Consider the following 17,568-nt stretch of genomic DNA (forward strand, 5'->3'; position numbering starts at 1 on the left):
GAAATTTAAGAGTAAGACAAAACTTGATAATTAATGTTAAAAAATGCATTGCTTAGATACCAATTTTAGAAACAGCAGAATATATATAAATCCAAAATAGGATATATAAAACCATGAAAGAAGGGAGAAATTAGAATGGTAACATGTGGCCACCATTCTCATCTGACATATTAATTTTAAGACATTAAGAACCTACTGTGTGGGGGCAGTGCCTGTGGCTCAGTAGGTAGGGCACCAGCCCCATATAATGAGGGTGGCAGGTTCAAACTTGGCTCCCAGACAAACTGCAACAAAAAAATAGCCAGGCCTTGTGGCGGGCGCCTGTAGTCTCAGCTACTCAGGAAGCTGAGGCAAGAGAATCGCCTAAGCCCAGGAACTGGAGGTTGCTGTGACTCAATGGCACGCTACCAAGGACGATAAAGTAAGACTCTGTCTCTACCAAAAAAAAAAAAAAAAAAGAAGAACCTACTGTATGATAGCGATTGTACAAATCCGACTTAAAAGTTGAGAATGAGTTATAACCACTTCAAAGAGCTAAACATCTCAGAATTTATGTATTCAAATAAACTCAAACGACCATATCAGCTCAGGTGAATCACTGCAATTTCATACACATAAATAAAGGAGTCCAAGCATCCTATTATTTGATTCCATTCTGTGTTGTAAGTGTGTCAGGCGTCATGCTTGGGGTAGGATGTCTTAAACAAAATACATCATACCTACACAGCCAAATCTATAAATGATCTAACAAACAAAACAGCCTCATACTGCTTAAAAAGCTTAAAAAATATATATTGTGTAAAAGAAGAATTAACTTATTCATTTGTTATATAAAGCGTATCAATGTAATGCCTTTTACTCAAGATATCTTTATGTCCAATCTTTATATTAAATTCAACATGTCCTGAATATACATCGTTCAACAAGTACATTTCCTGTTTCATAATCCCAATCCTAAATATTTTATTTCTAGGTCAGTGATAACATTATCATTAATAAATAAAATAATTCATATGTAACACTCTATTGTGTGGTTGGGTTTTTTTCCTGACAGGCATCAAATTAAGCAAAACAACACATCACACTTAATGACAGTCTTAGGATAATTTTTCTCCACATAAAAATATAGTATAAAGAAAAAGCACTAACTAAAGAGAAATTAAAATATTCCTGGATTGCTATTAATATGTTAAGAAAAAAAAGAGCCAAAATTATTTTTATTTTGTTTTAGAAAATTACTCCAGGACTGAGGTTGGCAGCAGAGACATTCCATGGGTACATAACACTTATCAAATTACGAATGAGGCAATGATTTGAGTTCTTTGTTAAGGAAAAATATTTAAGGCCATTTTACATGAAATGTTTCAATACTAAGACTCCTTAAAGAAGTAACTGAAATTCACATATAAATGACCTATAGATTAAGAAATACATGATTTATTTAATCTCTGCCTATAAACCAATTAACTCTCCCAACAGCTCAATGAAAGCAAATACCTTGCAAACTAAGCCAACTCAAGACAAAAATCATCTTCTGAAATTAGGAATATATGTAGTGATACCAAAATTATTATTTTGAAGTGATAAGTGAGTACAATTTTTATTTATTATTTATCATTAGTCTAATTTAACCATTTTGTTTCCCTGAATTGCTAAGTACATTCTCTCAATTTATTCAACAAGCAAGGTTAAAGTACCTGATATATGCTAAATATTACGTAAACGAATGAGGAAAGAGAAACAGGCAACCTTAAAACAGCAATTCAAAGTTTAAAAAAAGAGGCTCAGCACCCATATCTCAGTGGTTAGGCACCAGCCATATACACTGGGGCTGGCGGGTTTGAACCCAGCCCAGGCCTGCTAAACAACAATGACAACTATAGCAAAAGAAAATAGCAGGGCATTGTGGCATGCGCGCCTGTAGTCCCAGGTACTTGGGAGACTGAAGCAAGAGAATCATTTAAATCCAAGCGTTTGAGGTTGCTGTGAGCTGTGATGCTACAGCCCTCTACAGGGGTGACATAGTGAGACTATGTCCCAAAAAAAAAAAAAAGTTAAAAAAGAAAAAGAAAGAAAAGACAACCTAAACCTCAGGGATCTCAGAGAGTATGTGGGTACAAGTGAAGTTGAACAAAAAAAGAGAAAAAGGAAAGTATAAGGTCATAAGCACCATAGGAACAGCATCCATGTCAAAAAAAAAAAAGAACAATTTAAATCCTTTATGTTAGTTTGGTCTATAATATTTTTATTTGTTTTGGTTTCTTTATCAGTAGGACTGCATTGAGCAGCATGTAAAACTCCACTGCATTATCTAGGACTGCCAAACCCAAATACCCCAGACAGGTTGGCTTCAACAACAGAAATGTATTTTCTCATTGTTCTAGAGCCTGCAAAGTCCAAGGTCAAGGTGCCAGCAAGCTTGGTTTCTCCCAAGGCCTCTCTCCTTGGCTTGATGACTGCCGCCTTCTCCCTGTGTCCTCATGTGGCCTTTTCTCTGTGAGCACACAGCCACAGAGGCAGCAGTACAGATTCAGGTCAACATCATTTTGAAGCCTGTACATACCACCGATCAACCACATGACCCTCAGTTAAGTGCTTTAACCACTCAGTTGACTTAGTATCAAATGGTGGTGATGACACCTAACCTAAGGGCTGAGAGAATCAAACGGCTGCATTTACAAGGCCCAGGACGTGCTGCTTGACTACAATGGATGCTGGGGTTTGGGTCTGGGAAATCATCCCATTCTAAAATATTGCAAAGCCACCTGTAAAGCTTCAAAATATCGAAGAACTGACTCCATTTCTTCATAATGGGGTTTTTCATATTTCTCACTCCATAGCATGGCTCAAGTATCTGCAGTCCCCAACTGTCATTCATGCGTGTGTGTGTGTGTGTGTGTGTGTGTGTGTGTGTGTGTGTAAGAATCCTCCTCTTTGACGGTCTCACACCTGGTGTGAAGATAAGAAGCGGTAACTGACTAGCACTTGGGTGCACTGCCTCATCCCTCCTGCACTTAAAAAGGCTGCTCTCACCTCTTGAGATATTCTCAACCAAAACCCCCATTGACAAATGAAGTTTGCCTTCCAGCTAATTACTGCCTTCAGCTTTCCAACACAGCTGGGAGGGAACACCTTGGTTTGGCAAAAAGTGGAACATTTCCAGAGGTTTTCAAAAAGGCACCTGCGGGTATAAATCAAAGAGTGTATTCCCGCGGGTTACCAATCTTTATGGAAAACCGTAAGTCTGCCACGCCACGTTTATAAAACTCAACCTGAGAAAATGAACATCAACCTGTAACAGGAGGGTTCAAGAGCGCCTGAGTCTAGCAGAATCGTCGTCAGGGTATGCATTGATACCCAAACTGTCCGTGCTTTCAAATTTCCTCCTTTCCCTTTCGTAACTACACAAGAAATCTCTGTATGTTATTTATGACATTTAGAGAGGAACTTTAACCAGTTGCTTTGATATTCTCTCAAAGAGAATGAAAAATGGACAGAATGAGGCCAGGCTTAGGATTCTCAAAGGGCCTCACAGGTCCAAAAGTGCTCTAAATAAAAAGAAATATTCTTTTATTTGTATTTCCATAAGTGTTACAGAGAAGTATTTTTTGAGCAGCTGCAATAATTAAATTATATTCCTCCTAAATGTTGTCTTGACTGAAATTTGAATAATGATATATCTGATAATTAACATACTCAGCCAGTACTTTTTCAACACAAAGCTAAAAGAAATCTGCTAAATGAAAAAGATGCCAATTGTGAAGAAGAAACCTCTTAAACCCTATTAGTGCTTCAAGCTTAAGGAGGGGGCTTGGTTAAGATGGTCAAAGCAATTCTTTTTGCAAGATTCAAACCGCTGTAAGAAAATGCTCCCTCCTGATTTTAGAACTATATAAGATGCTCTTTCAAAAGCAATATTCAGCAGACTATTTCTCTTCAATTAATTAATAGCTTTCTTGCTTTCTCTATTTGGCACTAATGTATTCACAGGTCATTTTAAAAATAAAGTGCTACAAGAAAATAAATACAAAGCATTTTAGATTACTAAGCATCTCGCATAATAAAATAATTTGATTAAATAAATGATTTTCTCCCCTAACTATGCAGCCAAGTTTGAAGTAAGGAAATTTCTCTGATTCAGGTTTATAACACACTGTAAGAACAATAAGCACACGTTCATTCAAATTGAATTCAGGAAAAACAATGTGAGTGAGGATATGCCCACTAGGAATAAATGACAAATTATCTTCAGGGAAATGTCTCCTCCGGAGCTAGTATACTAACGTAATACCAGGATTTCTGTTAGCAGAAAAAAAATAAATATAACATTTTCAAATTACTAATCATCTTTCCAAATTGATCACTCTGCCACTTTTCAGTAACGAATGTAAATCATCATGGAATACTTCCTTCCTCTAAGTCTATAGATGGCTTCAGTTTATTATAAGCATGACACCTCTGTTGCTTACACATCAGATTACTTTCCTAATGGCATTTAGTTATTCATTAATTTAAGAGACACTGACAGAAGTCACTAATATGTACCAGATGGTTCCATACCCCAGAAAGCCATGTGGCTACAACTTGCATACAATTCAACAGGAGGAATCCAGTGGGGCACCCAATCTAAACTGAAAGTGAAATCAAGGAAGGCTTTGTGGAGAAGATGGCTATGGTGCGGGGTCTAGGAACCCCTGCAGGATTTAGCTGAAGAAGAGGACTGAGTGCCAAGTCAGCGAAGACACAGCAGCTACAGCATATTTATGCTCCTGGATTTCAATAGGGCTAGCATAGCACAGGCGGCGCAAATAAAGGACTTAAAACTTCATTGTAGGGCGGCGCCCGTAGCTCAGTGGGTAGGGCGCAGTCCACATACACCCAGGCTGGTGGGTTCGAACCCTGCCCGGGGCAGCTAGAACAAAAAAATAAATAAATAAAATTAAAAAAAAAAAAACTTTCATTGTAGAAGTCAGGCCACGGATAGCTTGCATTTGACAAATTAGAGAAACAAATTAAACCTGAAAGCAATAGGGACCTGTTGAAATATTTTAGAGGTAAGGCAATATTAAGATTTGTTTTGGTAGATTATTTTAGCTGAGTGTAAAGCATGGGGGCAAGAGGCAGTATGTAAACTTATAAAATAGCTGTTCATTTGTCTGTCTCTCCAATATACTGTAAACCCCTGATGGCAAGAGCTCACTGCTAATAGTACGTGACGCTCACTTAATTGCCAAGAGAATTCATGAATGATGACGTGAATGGGAAGGAGAGAGTGAAGAGAGACAGACTGAAAGCTTCTTGGAACAATCAAGGCACAAAATGATGAGGACATAAATCTAGGTAGCGGCAATAAGAAAGGGAAACAGTGAACAAAACCAAGGGATCTTAATGGGGTTGACTCAACACACCATGGCCTGCTGGATGAAGATTCAGAACCTGGGATGAGACACAGGTTTGGAGTGAAGTTGAGAGCTTCCATTTTGGACATTTTGATTTCAAAGTATCTATGGCACTTCAAGTTCAAGATCTCCAGCAGACAAGAGGCTATATCTGGAACTTGAACAAGAGGCTAAGGATGAATTCGTCTATGAATGGGCAGTGGTTGAAATTGTAGAAATTAATGTAATTTCATACAGAAAGAGTTTATAGAGTGAAAAGAAGTCAAAAGCAATGTAGAGCCCTTGGAGAATATCCCTTTAAAAGGCGGGTGAGGCAGAGCTGCATCCCTTGTGCAGCTCTGCCTCTAGAATACGGAGATAGTGGGCGGCACCTGTGGTTCAGTGAGTAGGGCGCCGGCCCCATATGCCGAGGGTGGAGGGTTCAAACCCAGCCCCGGCCAAACTACAACAAAAAATAGCCGGGCGTTGTGGCGGGCGCCTGTAGTCCCAGCTGCTCGGGAGGCTGAGGCAAGAGAATCACGTAAGCCCAAGAGTTAGAGGTTGCTGTGAGCCGTGTGACGCCACGGCACTCTACCCGAGGGCGGTACAGTGAGACTCTGTCTCTTAAAAAAAAAAAAAAAGAATACGGAGATAGTGTGCAGTGGGTAAGTAAGCCCGTGGAACCAGGGACGCTGTGCATCTATCAGTGTAAACAGCAAAATGCAATTCCCTCCAGTTGGACAGGTGATGTGACTTCCCCCAGCAGCTGCTAATAGCTAGTGTCTTGGTTTCTTACGCCATAAAATTTGAAGGTGAGAAGAAATGAACTCTCATGTTTCTTCCAGCAGTATGATTTAATGATTCTAATCAAGTTTCATTGCTTGTTCATTCAGGACAAGTACACATACCAAACAGACAGACTTCACCTTTTCAAACAATAGGGCCAAGAAAGCGAGAGAATAAATGAGCCTGAAATCTCCAAGTCTTCCTGCCATGGTGAACAAATGTGAAAATACGTGTCCGTTTCTACCCAGTGATGCTAACGATTCGGTTAAATTGACTTCCTTGAAGGAAAATTACTGTTAATAACCTTAATTTCCTCCTAGTCTCTTCTTCCAGGTACCTGACATTTTAAATAAAATATTTTCATAAAATATTAAGAGCAAAGGAATTATACCTTAGGTATCCGATTCCATATTGACAGACTGTATGAATTCCTCTGTCTCTCCTATCTAGAAGCCTTCATTTTTGATTCATCACATAATTACATAAAGCTTCCCATTCTATGCATTTCCCAAGAAGCACCACTCATTCCAAATGAAACTAAAAATTTACCAAAAAATAAATAAATAAAATGAACTTACTCTAAGGCCCATCACAAATCTTACTGGTACCAGCCCATGTGGCATGGTGGAAAATTTCCAACTTCAATTTAAATTTGTAGCTGCAGTTTTACTTTTTTGTCCACAAAACCAGACCAAAAGCTTTCTACCCTGGCCTGACCTCTCACCTGTGCAAACCTCAGCTCTAGGAGAGCAGAAGGGTATAAGGGTATAGGGTATAGGGTATAGCTCTAGCAGGCAGGGGATGGGGCGGAGTCTGCCACTTGCCTCCCCAGACCCATTTACCAAACCTTTCCACCCCTGCCTGCTACTCTTTGCCCTCTGTATTCAGCTAAGGGAAGGCACTAGTCAGAGTCAGGAGCAAGAAATAAGTGAGGTAGACATATTTGTTCCCCTGCCGGGTCCCTGTAGAAATATTACAATGTCCCCTACAAAGGGACACGGCACTTGCCAGACAGTCCTTCTTGCCCCTTCCTGTGGAGTAGAAACAGCTCCTGATCATTGCTAGGTCCCTCCTTAGTTAACCTTCTCCCCCGGTGGTGTGTTCCCTACACCCGTCTACTCCCTCTCAAGGGTCCCTTTATTAAAGCCCTCCTCAAAATACTTGGTTTACGAGGGCCATCTTCTCCCCAACAGGGCCTAGAACTACACAGACTGAAAAAGTGACCAGGGGGTGCCGCCCTCCACTGTGCTTTTAGACATTGTCAAAGAAATCTGTCTGAAAACTGTGAAATCCTATAACATTTCCGAGAGAAAAAAAAAAAAAAAACCAGCACAGACTTTCTTGAATATGGAAGGTTTCAATGCCAAGGAAATAATGATTGAGTCCTACCATATTTCTACAATTCACAGTGTGTTATAAAAATAAACATGCAGAAGGCATACAATCAGAATCTGAATGGCGCTGCCAACCTAACCAGAATTTCTCTTAAAAATGGATCTGGAGAAACAGATGAAAGAACTGAATCTATCTTTGGAAAACAGAAACAACCCTTCGTCTTCTTACCATTTATGCACATCAAGATTTACTAACCCTGATATTGTGATACTTGAAGATGATTCAAGTCTTTCAGATGTTGTAAAATTCTGCCAATTAACTAATAATTCACTTCATATTATGGACAGCAATTACGGTTATCAAAGTTGTCGCTTCTGAAAAAAAATGGGAATCAGTGACCTTGATTTTCTGTAGTATTTTCCCCCAAATCTCTCTAAATGAAAATATAGAGTAGTTTCTAATTTATATAGTCCTTCGTGTATATATTACTTCTAATAATCATGGAAATTAACCTCAGGTCTCTGGTAAATAAAACTTGATAAACAGCATCTCTGAATTATCTAATTCTCTAAGTAGAAGGTAAAAGAGATTCTTAAATAAGTATTTGACAATCTAAAGCTACAAATACACCTGGCCAGGATTTTTAGCAGTGAAATTAACTCAATCTTCCCAGGTCAATATGAATCTCCGGTCTCTCTGTTGACTGTACAAAGCCTCACTTCTCTGACCATCAACCCAAGGGCATTTACGATACATCCCTGCTGGGAGGGGTCTACGGTAAAATTGATCCCAAAACAAATTTTCAACGATCTGATTCTATAAGCTACCTTTTTATCTAAGAGTTTTTACATAACCCTCTTAACTGGAAAATTCTTTTAAATTAAGTATTGCATTTTCAAGAAATTTTAAGGACATAGTGTATTTCTAAAGTCATTTTCCGATACATTGAATATACCTGAAATCTAACCAAATTAGTAAAGCAATGTAACAATGTGAGACATGCTTTAATTAGAGAATATGCTCAGCTGCATAATTCGAGGTCCCATGAGATAACGAATTTCATAGGGGAATTTTTTTTTCAAGGCAATTTCTGCAATGCTCTGTCCAAATGTAACATGTGCATCCCCTTTTGACCAAATTGTTCTATTTCTAGGAATTTAGCTACCAAAAAAATCTTACACATGTGCATATGGACCTATAAAGAAAGATCTTCAATCTTTTAGTTTTCACTAGTGAAAACAGAAGAATGGCTAAATAAAATACGATACATCTATACTACCAAATTTTGGGCGATGTTAGAAAGAACAAGATAACTAGTATAATCACATGGAAAGATCTCCATGATATTTAGTTAAGTGGACAAGAAGTAAGTCACAGAAAATGTATACACTATCGTCCAGTTTATGTAACAGGAAAAAGACATGTACATGTACTTACATATATGCAAAGAAAAAGGAGGGGGAAAGACACTGTTGCCAATGGTCACATCTGGGGATGGGTGTAGGTGGGAAAGGAGGGTACTTTACATTTTGCTTCTATATTTCTGCATTATCATTCCAAGTGGAACACACTAATATATAGCTTACATCATTTTATAAACCAATGGAAATAAAAGATTAAAAGAAGTTCCAGAGAGGGCTTCAGTGATTTGTCCAATGACAGTGCATCAGAAGATACAGAGAAAGCCGTCCCAAGGGAACTGCACTTACATTTGATCTAGTGTGGTCTCTCGCTTACGAGCAGAAAAGGGAAATGAGGGCTGTTCAGTGGATTGCACTTTAGAACACTAACCTGCAGAAACAGATCTACATTGTATACGTTTAGCACAAAGATAGCTTCTACCAAATAGCAGGAGAAGCATCTTGTAACTGGTTAGAATTCAAATTGGTGACGCAGGCAAGAGAACCTCCATGCTCCATAAATGAAGTCCCCCATTTCTCCACACTAAGATGCTCTTATTTTAAAGGAGCACGATGAAACCAGAAGAAAACCATGTCCTGCCTCCCTCAACTTTGTATATTAGCTAACATTCTGGAAAAATGAGGGAGAGAAAGAACAGGCAGAAATTTAGAACCTCAAATGTATGCACACCAAAAATACACAGCCATAATAACCTTTGTAAGAAATTTACAATACACAGCCATCAAAACAAACAAAAAGCAAAACAAAACTAATACTTTCTTCTTTTGTATACTTAATGTTTCCAAGCACTTACAGTTGACAAAAAGGCTCAAAATGGGAGCTCTTGGTTTGAATTACTTCCACAAACACATCTTGTCTGGCCATACCATGGGCTGATACATTTTTTTTATTTTAATTATTTCCAAACATTTTAAAATGAGGAAATTTCAGACTCAAATAAATCTAGATTCCATGCTTCTCTGGAAAGTGTAGAAGCACTGGCAACGCTGAGGCCCAGGCCAAGCTGGCAGAAATCTGTCAACCTCACATGGAAGCTGCTCCCTGGGGAGGGGCAGCGCTAGGCTCCTGCAAGCCTCACCACTCACTAAGGTCACTGACACTGGTCAGCCACACTCAGCCACGTTATTCACTTTGCTCTTGGAGGAACTGGGAGTCCACAGCACCCTGGCTGAAAATATGAGAACTTCACCAGATAAAACTGGTCCTCCAGAAAACCAAAAGTATGTCTTTAGGTTACCCCAAAGTAGCATTTGTAACCTCCCTATCTCAGACCTCTGACTCATGCAACTGCAGAAACAAAAGGACCCAGGGTTTCATCCTCAACTTCCTATTTCAATTCTAGGTTCACAGCAGGGCTGCCAGAAGCCGCTCTGTCACATCTCAGCCCAGGGACTTAAAATAACTATCACAAAACTTTTATTTTTATTTATTTATTTATTTATTTATTTTGAGACATGTCCCCCTTGGTAGAGTGCCATGGTGTCACAGCTCACAGCAATGTCAAACTCTTGGGCTTAAGCAATTCTCTTATCACAAAACTTTTTATTGTAAACATCTTTCTGTAGCATGTGCCATGTTAAAGGCAGGCAACATAGTACAGTGGTTAGAAGTTGGGATTCTGGGGTGAGCCTACCTGTGTTTTGATCCCAACGCTACTTCCCTGGGGTGATTAACTTAACCTCTCTTAGTCTGGGTTTCCCCTAATGTAAACTGGAGATACTATTAGTACCCACCCCAGAAGGCTGCTGGAAGGATTAAATGAAGCGGCATATTTTAAGTGCGCAACAAAACGTCTGTTGTTTTGTTTCATTTTGTTGCTATTACTATGGAAAGTGGGGAGATGTTATCCCCTAAGTATCAGAGATCCCCAAATTCTTCTAGTGACTGTATCTCTCCTATGGGGCCTAAATAGCTTAATATGGTCTTTTTTAAAAGCCTAGCTGGGAAACCCTAGGAATAGCATCTGGTTCACTGAGATATATTTCAACATCTCACAGTCACATAATTTTGAACTTGTAGGACTGAGCTAACATCAGGTCCCTCAGTCCAAACGCAGTTACTGGGCTAGGCAAGCCCAAAAAGAAAATCTGGCACTTCATGGTGGCCCTGTGGGTGACTGGAACTTTCTGTACCTACAGAGTGGCACAGCAAATGTCCCTTATAAGTTTTATAGGAATTTTCTCAGCCTACTCTGCACAGATAGTTCAATGCCATCTGCCCCTGTGAATAACAACTGGGGTGAGTAGTTATACTAGCAGCAATGTTAGGAGGGGCAGCAGGCAATGTAAAAGCAGCAGTAACACAGCACTCTGCGCTATTCACAGCACAATGTCAGGTACCTTTGCCCTATAAGGTTATTCTTCTCATTTTACAGACGAGACAAGTGATTCTCAAAGTGGATGTCCAGGATCCCACAGCTAACACAGGACAGCCTCAGGATTCCAGCTCCCGTCTGCCCGTTCCAATGCCTGAATGTCTCAGCAGCACTGCACTGCTGAAAGCAAACCCACAGTGAAAACACACATCTGCCTACCCAGCTGCCTCATTTCTAGAGCAGACATTCATTCAGCTTGCATAGGCTGCGGATGCCCTCTGCAATCCGCTGAACCCTATGGTTACAGACCAGTGCTTTTCAACCAATGTGCTGAGGCACACTGGTGTGCCTTGAGAGGGTCTTAGGTGTGCGCGAAAATTTTCAAAGATCATTCATTAAATTATTTTCAAAAGAAGTTCAAAGCAAAATATATTCTTTTTTTTACTCTCTTTTTTTTTTTTTTGATCAACACAATTTAAGCATGCTGCTGAAGTTTAACTATAGATTCAAGCGTGCCATGAGATAAAAAAAGGTTGAAAGATACTGTTATAGACCCTGCTCAGCATAATATCTTTAAATTCATAAAATTAAAAGCTTAAAGTACAATGGAAAGCAGTCCTATCGAAAAAATATTTATCAAAACTATTGCACAGCGATGTTTCTTTTCGACCCGTTAATTGTCAAGATGTAACAGTGGCTCTAACACTTGCCACATCACTTGGAAGTCAGTGAAATAAAGTTGTCTTTCACTTGCCAGCTACGTTTGTGGACACACCAAATTGCATCCTCAAACCTTGATGAGTGGACCTACAAGGTAAAGAACTCTAGTTCTGAGGAAAAGAAGGGAAAATGTCAAATGTAAAATCAGAGTTCTGTGATCTCTCCTCTCTGGGTGAGCTGCTTATAATTAATTAATTTGAGAAACTTTTTTGTCCTGTTTTGAAAGAAATGGCTACCTATTTCAATTCATTAATGTTAGAAAGGCAAAAGCATCCTTAAATTGTTCAGGAAGAAAAGAATGCTTTAGATGGGCAATGTGCCTTAAGCTTCGATTTGCCTGGCCCAATGATGTTTCAAAAGTGAGAGCTGGAATTTCCCAATCTTGGGCACACAGAAGGATCACAGGATCCTTTAAGCTACGAAAGGAGACTCCCAGTCAAGGGGAGAAGATAACAGTATCTGTGGTCACATGGCGTGTGACATTCTCATTGAAGGTTTTGTAAGTAGTAGGCCAGAAAGGTGTTCAGAGAAAAACCTTCTTCTGATCTATGTTGCTTTCAACTATTTTGATTCCAAAAAGTATAGGAAAGAAAAAGTGGATTGGAGTTCACGCAGGGAAAATCAAAACTCTGCTTGGTCATTCATTCCCTAGAACATAATGATCCCCTAGGTGAGATTTGAAAGGTAGGGCATTATTATTTTCGTCTCCTCTAGAAAACTCGGGTCACACTTTCAGTATAGGAATAACTTCCAGAGGGATAAGTTTCCAGCCAGACTCTTAGAAAGGGGGGTTTGGGAACGTTTGTTACACCAGACTGAAATGGACCTTGCAAATAGAAGTGATATTTTGAAAGCAGGCTTAGTTGCAACAAAGACAATCAAACGTCTTCATCCTCTCAGTAAGGCATGAACACACCTGGGTCTACTTCCATTGCGGGTAAAGTAAACCCATTTTTGCATTTGGTGAGCCAAAGAATCACAGTCTAGAAACTTACAAATCACAGCCTAGAAACTTACAAACTTACAAACTTACTTTAGATCACTCTAAAGCATAATTAGATATATAATACCATAACTTGAGAAAGTATTTCTACTGTAAAGGGTGAGGCTTTATCAACAGAAAAACTATTAAACAGAAAAACAAATACTAAGGAATGGAAGAAAGACCTATGCAAGGTTATCCTATTTCCACAGTACGACTGGGAAATAGGAAAATGTGGAATGGACAGCCCTGAGAATTAAGCAGTGTCCTTGCAAGCACAGTAAACATCTGTACACCGACAGCAAAACCACAGAAAGTCACTGCTGCCACCCACCAGCCATGAAAAGTTTTATTTATTTCTCAGTAGGGGGACAAGTCTTTTTGACAGACACTAATATGGCCTACAAGTTCATACTTATGAGGTGAAAAGCAATTGTTTTAGAAACTTAGGTCTGGACATGAAATACCAACTATGATCATTAAAGCGTCTCTATTAGTCCTTGACCTCATTCTGGATGTCAAACGCAGAAGTTCTTGGTTTTACAGGGACTCACTATAATAGACAGTTTATTAGAAACCTGGGTCATCAGTGCTAATAAACATGCTGTTTCACCTTACTTTTTAAGTGCTCAGGCACAGTCTGCTAAATGATTTTAAGTTTCAAAAAAAAATTTCCTACTTCCCCCAAAAATATTTAAGTTCATTGTTGAGGGTATTGGTGGAAAACATGAGAAATTTCCCATGACTGTATTACCTAAGTGCTCTGGTCCAAAAAGACAGAATTTACTCTCAACCTAGCATTTTAAAATTTAAAAAAATCAAATCTGGCATCTAATTACTAACGTGTTTTGTTAATAATCTGCAAAAACTGATCATTGGTTCTGTTGAGTTTGCCAAATACATCTGAAAAACTAGGGATGGACATACAAACACTAAACTCAGACACTAACTTCACTTCTATCACATCCTTTCATAAATTTCACATACAATCGATAAAAGGAAAAGAGCTTAGCAGCAACGAAGCTCAATTTCACCTCAGTTTACCCAGCAAGCATTTAGTATTCGGTTAAATTCTTAATAAATCAAACCCCCAAATGGATTTAGTAGTACCCTAGGAAAATACCATGTTCATTGGGATTGCCAAATATCATTGTCCCATGTTGTCAAAATCAGAAGTATATGTTAACGCAAAAACAGTTGGACATGTTCTTGGGAAAGACAAACTAGCATTACTCCAGTCTCTGCTGTAGGCGAAATATTTCAGAGATGATACAGATTTTAAAAATCCATGTCTTCATAATCTTTTTGGTAACCCTTAACACTTTGTAAGTTTCCCTATTTCTCTATCTCGTAAGGCAAAAACACACCACCTCAGGAATCCAGGGCACGTAAATAGCTTAGTAACATCATTCACATTTTCAGGCACGCAAATATAAAACTTGCAAAAGAGTATTTTAGAACAAAGCTTTCTGAGTGGGCGTGCTTTTGCAAAATAAAGGTAGAATTATCCTGACAGATGTAAATGTGCACCCAGTGATCAACTGCACGGAGTCTTAGAAAGTCTGTTTTGACAGTTACTTGCAGAACTTTCATGAGTGATTTAATTCAGAATTGAGTAGTAATATCATCAAAACTAAATCAAAACTAAGTTCCCACAGCTGAGTAATAATATAACTGGAGGGAAGTGTCATCAGTAATCTAACACATGGTACCTTTAGATGTTTATATTACATTCGAGAGGTTACTAGTTCTAGCAGCAAATGTATCACGCACATTAACAATGCCAATAAATGCTTTGCCATATAAAAAGTGAATTTTTAATGATAACAGGTATTTCCCCAAGATGGAAATCATTTATTAAAATTCTATAGTTCAAAAGGAAGAAGATATAACAGATCAATACAGCAGCTGAGAAATATGTAGACTATGAAAAACACAGCATTCTGGATTACATAACACAGATAGGGATTATACCACATGCCCCTGCTGAGCCAGATTTTTGATCTTCTGTGTAATCTATAACTTAGGCTAATGAAGGTTGAAGAATATAAATTATTAGATTCTCAGTTCAACCACACATGTTCAAAATTAATCTTGAAAACACTTGAGGATAAAGTTAAAATTTTATACACACACGCACACAATTTTTCTATTCGGAAGAACACAGTTGTTCAGATACTTTCTTAACCTCCTCCGAGAATGCCTAGGTAAAGTCACCAGTTGCTTTTCCAGGTTATGTTTATTTTGTGAATTTGATTTCTCTTTAAAGGGGAAATCCAATTCCATTTTAAGATGTTATATGGCTGCCTATGTTTGGATGGCATTATTGCCAACCAAACAGAATTATTAAACAGCTATCTCCACACACCCGTAACTTAAATTTATAGACCACCATGTATCACATTTATGGCAAAAAAAGACGACCTTCCATAAATGTTTTGGCCACAAGTGAACAACAGCTAAAATCACTACAGGGTTTTAAAAAAAAGTTAGAAGAGTACAGTCACCTCTCAAACTTGTCCATGTTTGTGGAAATATAAAGGCATTTTCATTTCTCTCTGGAAAAAAATAATACTAGTTTTTATGATAGTTTTATGATTTTAGATAAAGTTGCAGTTACATTTTGAAATTTGGAGAATTCCTTATTTCCATACTTCAGTACCGTCTACAAACAAAGTCTACACTCAGGAGTAATGTACTATATAGACTGGGTCTAACTGGGTAAGGAAAAAGCAACTTTAAAATCCTGAAAATAAAGCAATCTTTACTCTCCTTCATTTATATGCTTTGAGGAGGCCAGAACACTGCCTCCAATGAGTGCTGAGTCTGTCGGGGTTGTTTTAAGTGGAAATGGTCAATTATTTCTATGATTTCCCCAGAAGAGGTAAGAGGATCCACACGCGCACACATTTACATGCGTTGCACGCTGCCAACTATTTCCAACCAAAATAATCATATACACGTCGAGCGGAGCTATTTCTAGCCCAGAAGCGGGTGAACGTCTGGAGAGAGTCTGAGGAAACCCGGTAAGCGATGACTACGGGGAAGGGGGGGTGGCAGCTGGGTCCCCTGCCTCCCGCGCGCACCGGGCGCCTCGCACCCGGCACCTGCACTGGGTCCCGTTGGGCATCCGGGTGCGCGCGCGCGCGTCCGGGACGCACCCGCGGAAAGCAAACAAGCCCCGCCAGCCCGGACGGCGGGAGCATCCTCGGGCGGGACCCGAAATGCTTTCTCCTACCTGTCACTTTGCCTGGAGCTGCAGCCGGGGATGCGGCGACGGCCGCTGCCTGGCGACCCAGTGTGTGCGCGCGTGTGTGTGTGCGCGCGCGTGTGTGTGTGAGATCTTGTTGGCGGTGCAGCTCACTTACTGCTCCCGGCGCCACCAACCCCCTCCCCGCCATCGAGAGCGGCCGCCGAGCCCCCTCCCGGCGCGCCCCAGTCCCGCCCTCCCGCCTGCCTCCGCCCCCCCTCCCCGGCCTCCCCGCCTCCCGGCCGAGCGGTCCTACCCTCTGCCGAGGACCTGGGGTCTCCGCCGCGTCTCCGGCGAGTCCACGGGGCAGCGCCGGCCCGCCCGCCGCCGGGCTCTGCGTGTCCCGGGCTCCGGGCCCCGCCGCCCCTCCGTGGCCCGCCGCTCCTTCCTCCCCAGCCCCCGAGTCTCTCTCTTCTTTCTCGCCTCCCGGCTCCGGAGCCCGAGCTGTCGCCTTGCAGCCCCAACCTGCCCAGGCTACGGAGCATGCCCAGTGCGGCGCGCCCGGCTGGGCTGGGGGTGGGCAGGGGCCGGGCCGCTCGCCTGGCGGCCGCGAGCTCCCGAGGCGGGGAGGGGGCGCCGAGTGGCCCGGGGGCGCCGCCTCTCGGGCCGGGGCCCGGGCGGCCGAGGCGGGTGGAGGGCCGCGCCGGGGAAGGTGGGTGGGGCGTCCGGGGCAGCCGCCGCTGCGCGCTGCTCTGGGGTCTCCCCGGCGGCCCCCTGCCGCACGTGCCCCACGCCCGGGGGTCGGGGCGCACCGGGTGGCGCGGGGCGCAGAACCAGGAAAGAGGGGTGGGGGGGACGGCACCCTGCTCGGGTGGGAGGTTGGCAGCCCGCCGTGGGTCGTGGGTGGGAGTAAACGAAAACTGATGCTCCAGAGCCGTGGCCGGGTGGGGGGGGTGTTTATTTGTTTATATTTTGTTTAATAAACACAGGCGGCGCCTACAGTGCGTCAGGCGTTGCTCTAAATGCTTTTTATTCACTTAATCCGTAAAACTATCTTCCAAAGCAAGTAACTACTCTTGTCTTATTTTCGTGAGGCTTACCCTGAGCCACAGAGAGATTAAGTGGTTCCGAAAAGTCTTCTCCCAAAGTGCAGCCTGAGACACACAAACCCCCTAGACTTTGGTCCCTGGGATGTTGGGGCGCTGCTCCAGCCAGTTCCCTAGGACGGCCCCCAGATGCCTCAGTCGCACACTCAGGCCCTAAAGGTTTTCCGACTAGGATCACCCTTTGTGTGGACCCTCAACGCGCCACTCCAGGACTCCCGGAGGGTTCCCTCTTCCCCTGCGGCCACTCCGCCGCCTCTTCCTTCCAGCCGGTGGCTACCAAAACCCGGAGACGTGGCACCTGCGCATTGGGGACTGGGGCCATGCTCACAGCTAGA

The 17,568-nt window shown here is 41.5% G+C and overlaps 1 protein-coding gene across 4 annotated transcripts in view; it reads right to left on the minus strand.

Moving 5' to 3' along the window:
- The window catches only part of PLCB4 (phospholipase C beta 4), a 454,629-nt gene extending 437,989 nt beyond the window's left edge, over positions 1–16,640 (minus strand). For 2 of the 4 annotated variants that reach the window (XM_053574237.1, XM_053574236.1), the window contains exon 1: positions 16,444–16,640. The gene's annotated coding sequence lies outside the window, so the exon portion shown is untranslated. Of the gene's footprint in view, positions 1–16,175; positions 16,313–16,443 lie in introns of those variants that run through there. The other 2 variants (XM_053574241.1, XM_053574235.1) reach the window with 1 other exon arrangement.
- Positions 16,641–17,568: the final 928 nt, after the last annotated feature.

Source organism: Nycticebus coucang, chromosome 21 (assembly GCF_027406575.1).
Source record: "Nycticebus coucang isolate mNycCou1 chromosome 21, mNycCou1.pri, whole genome shotgun sequence".
NCBI lineage: Eukaryota > Metazoa > Chordata > Mammalia > Primates > Lorisidae > Nycticebus > Nycticebus coucang.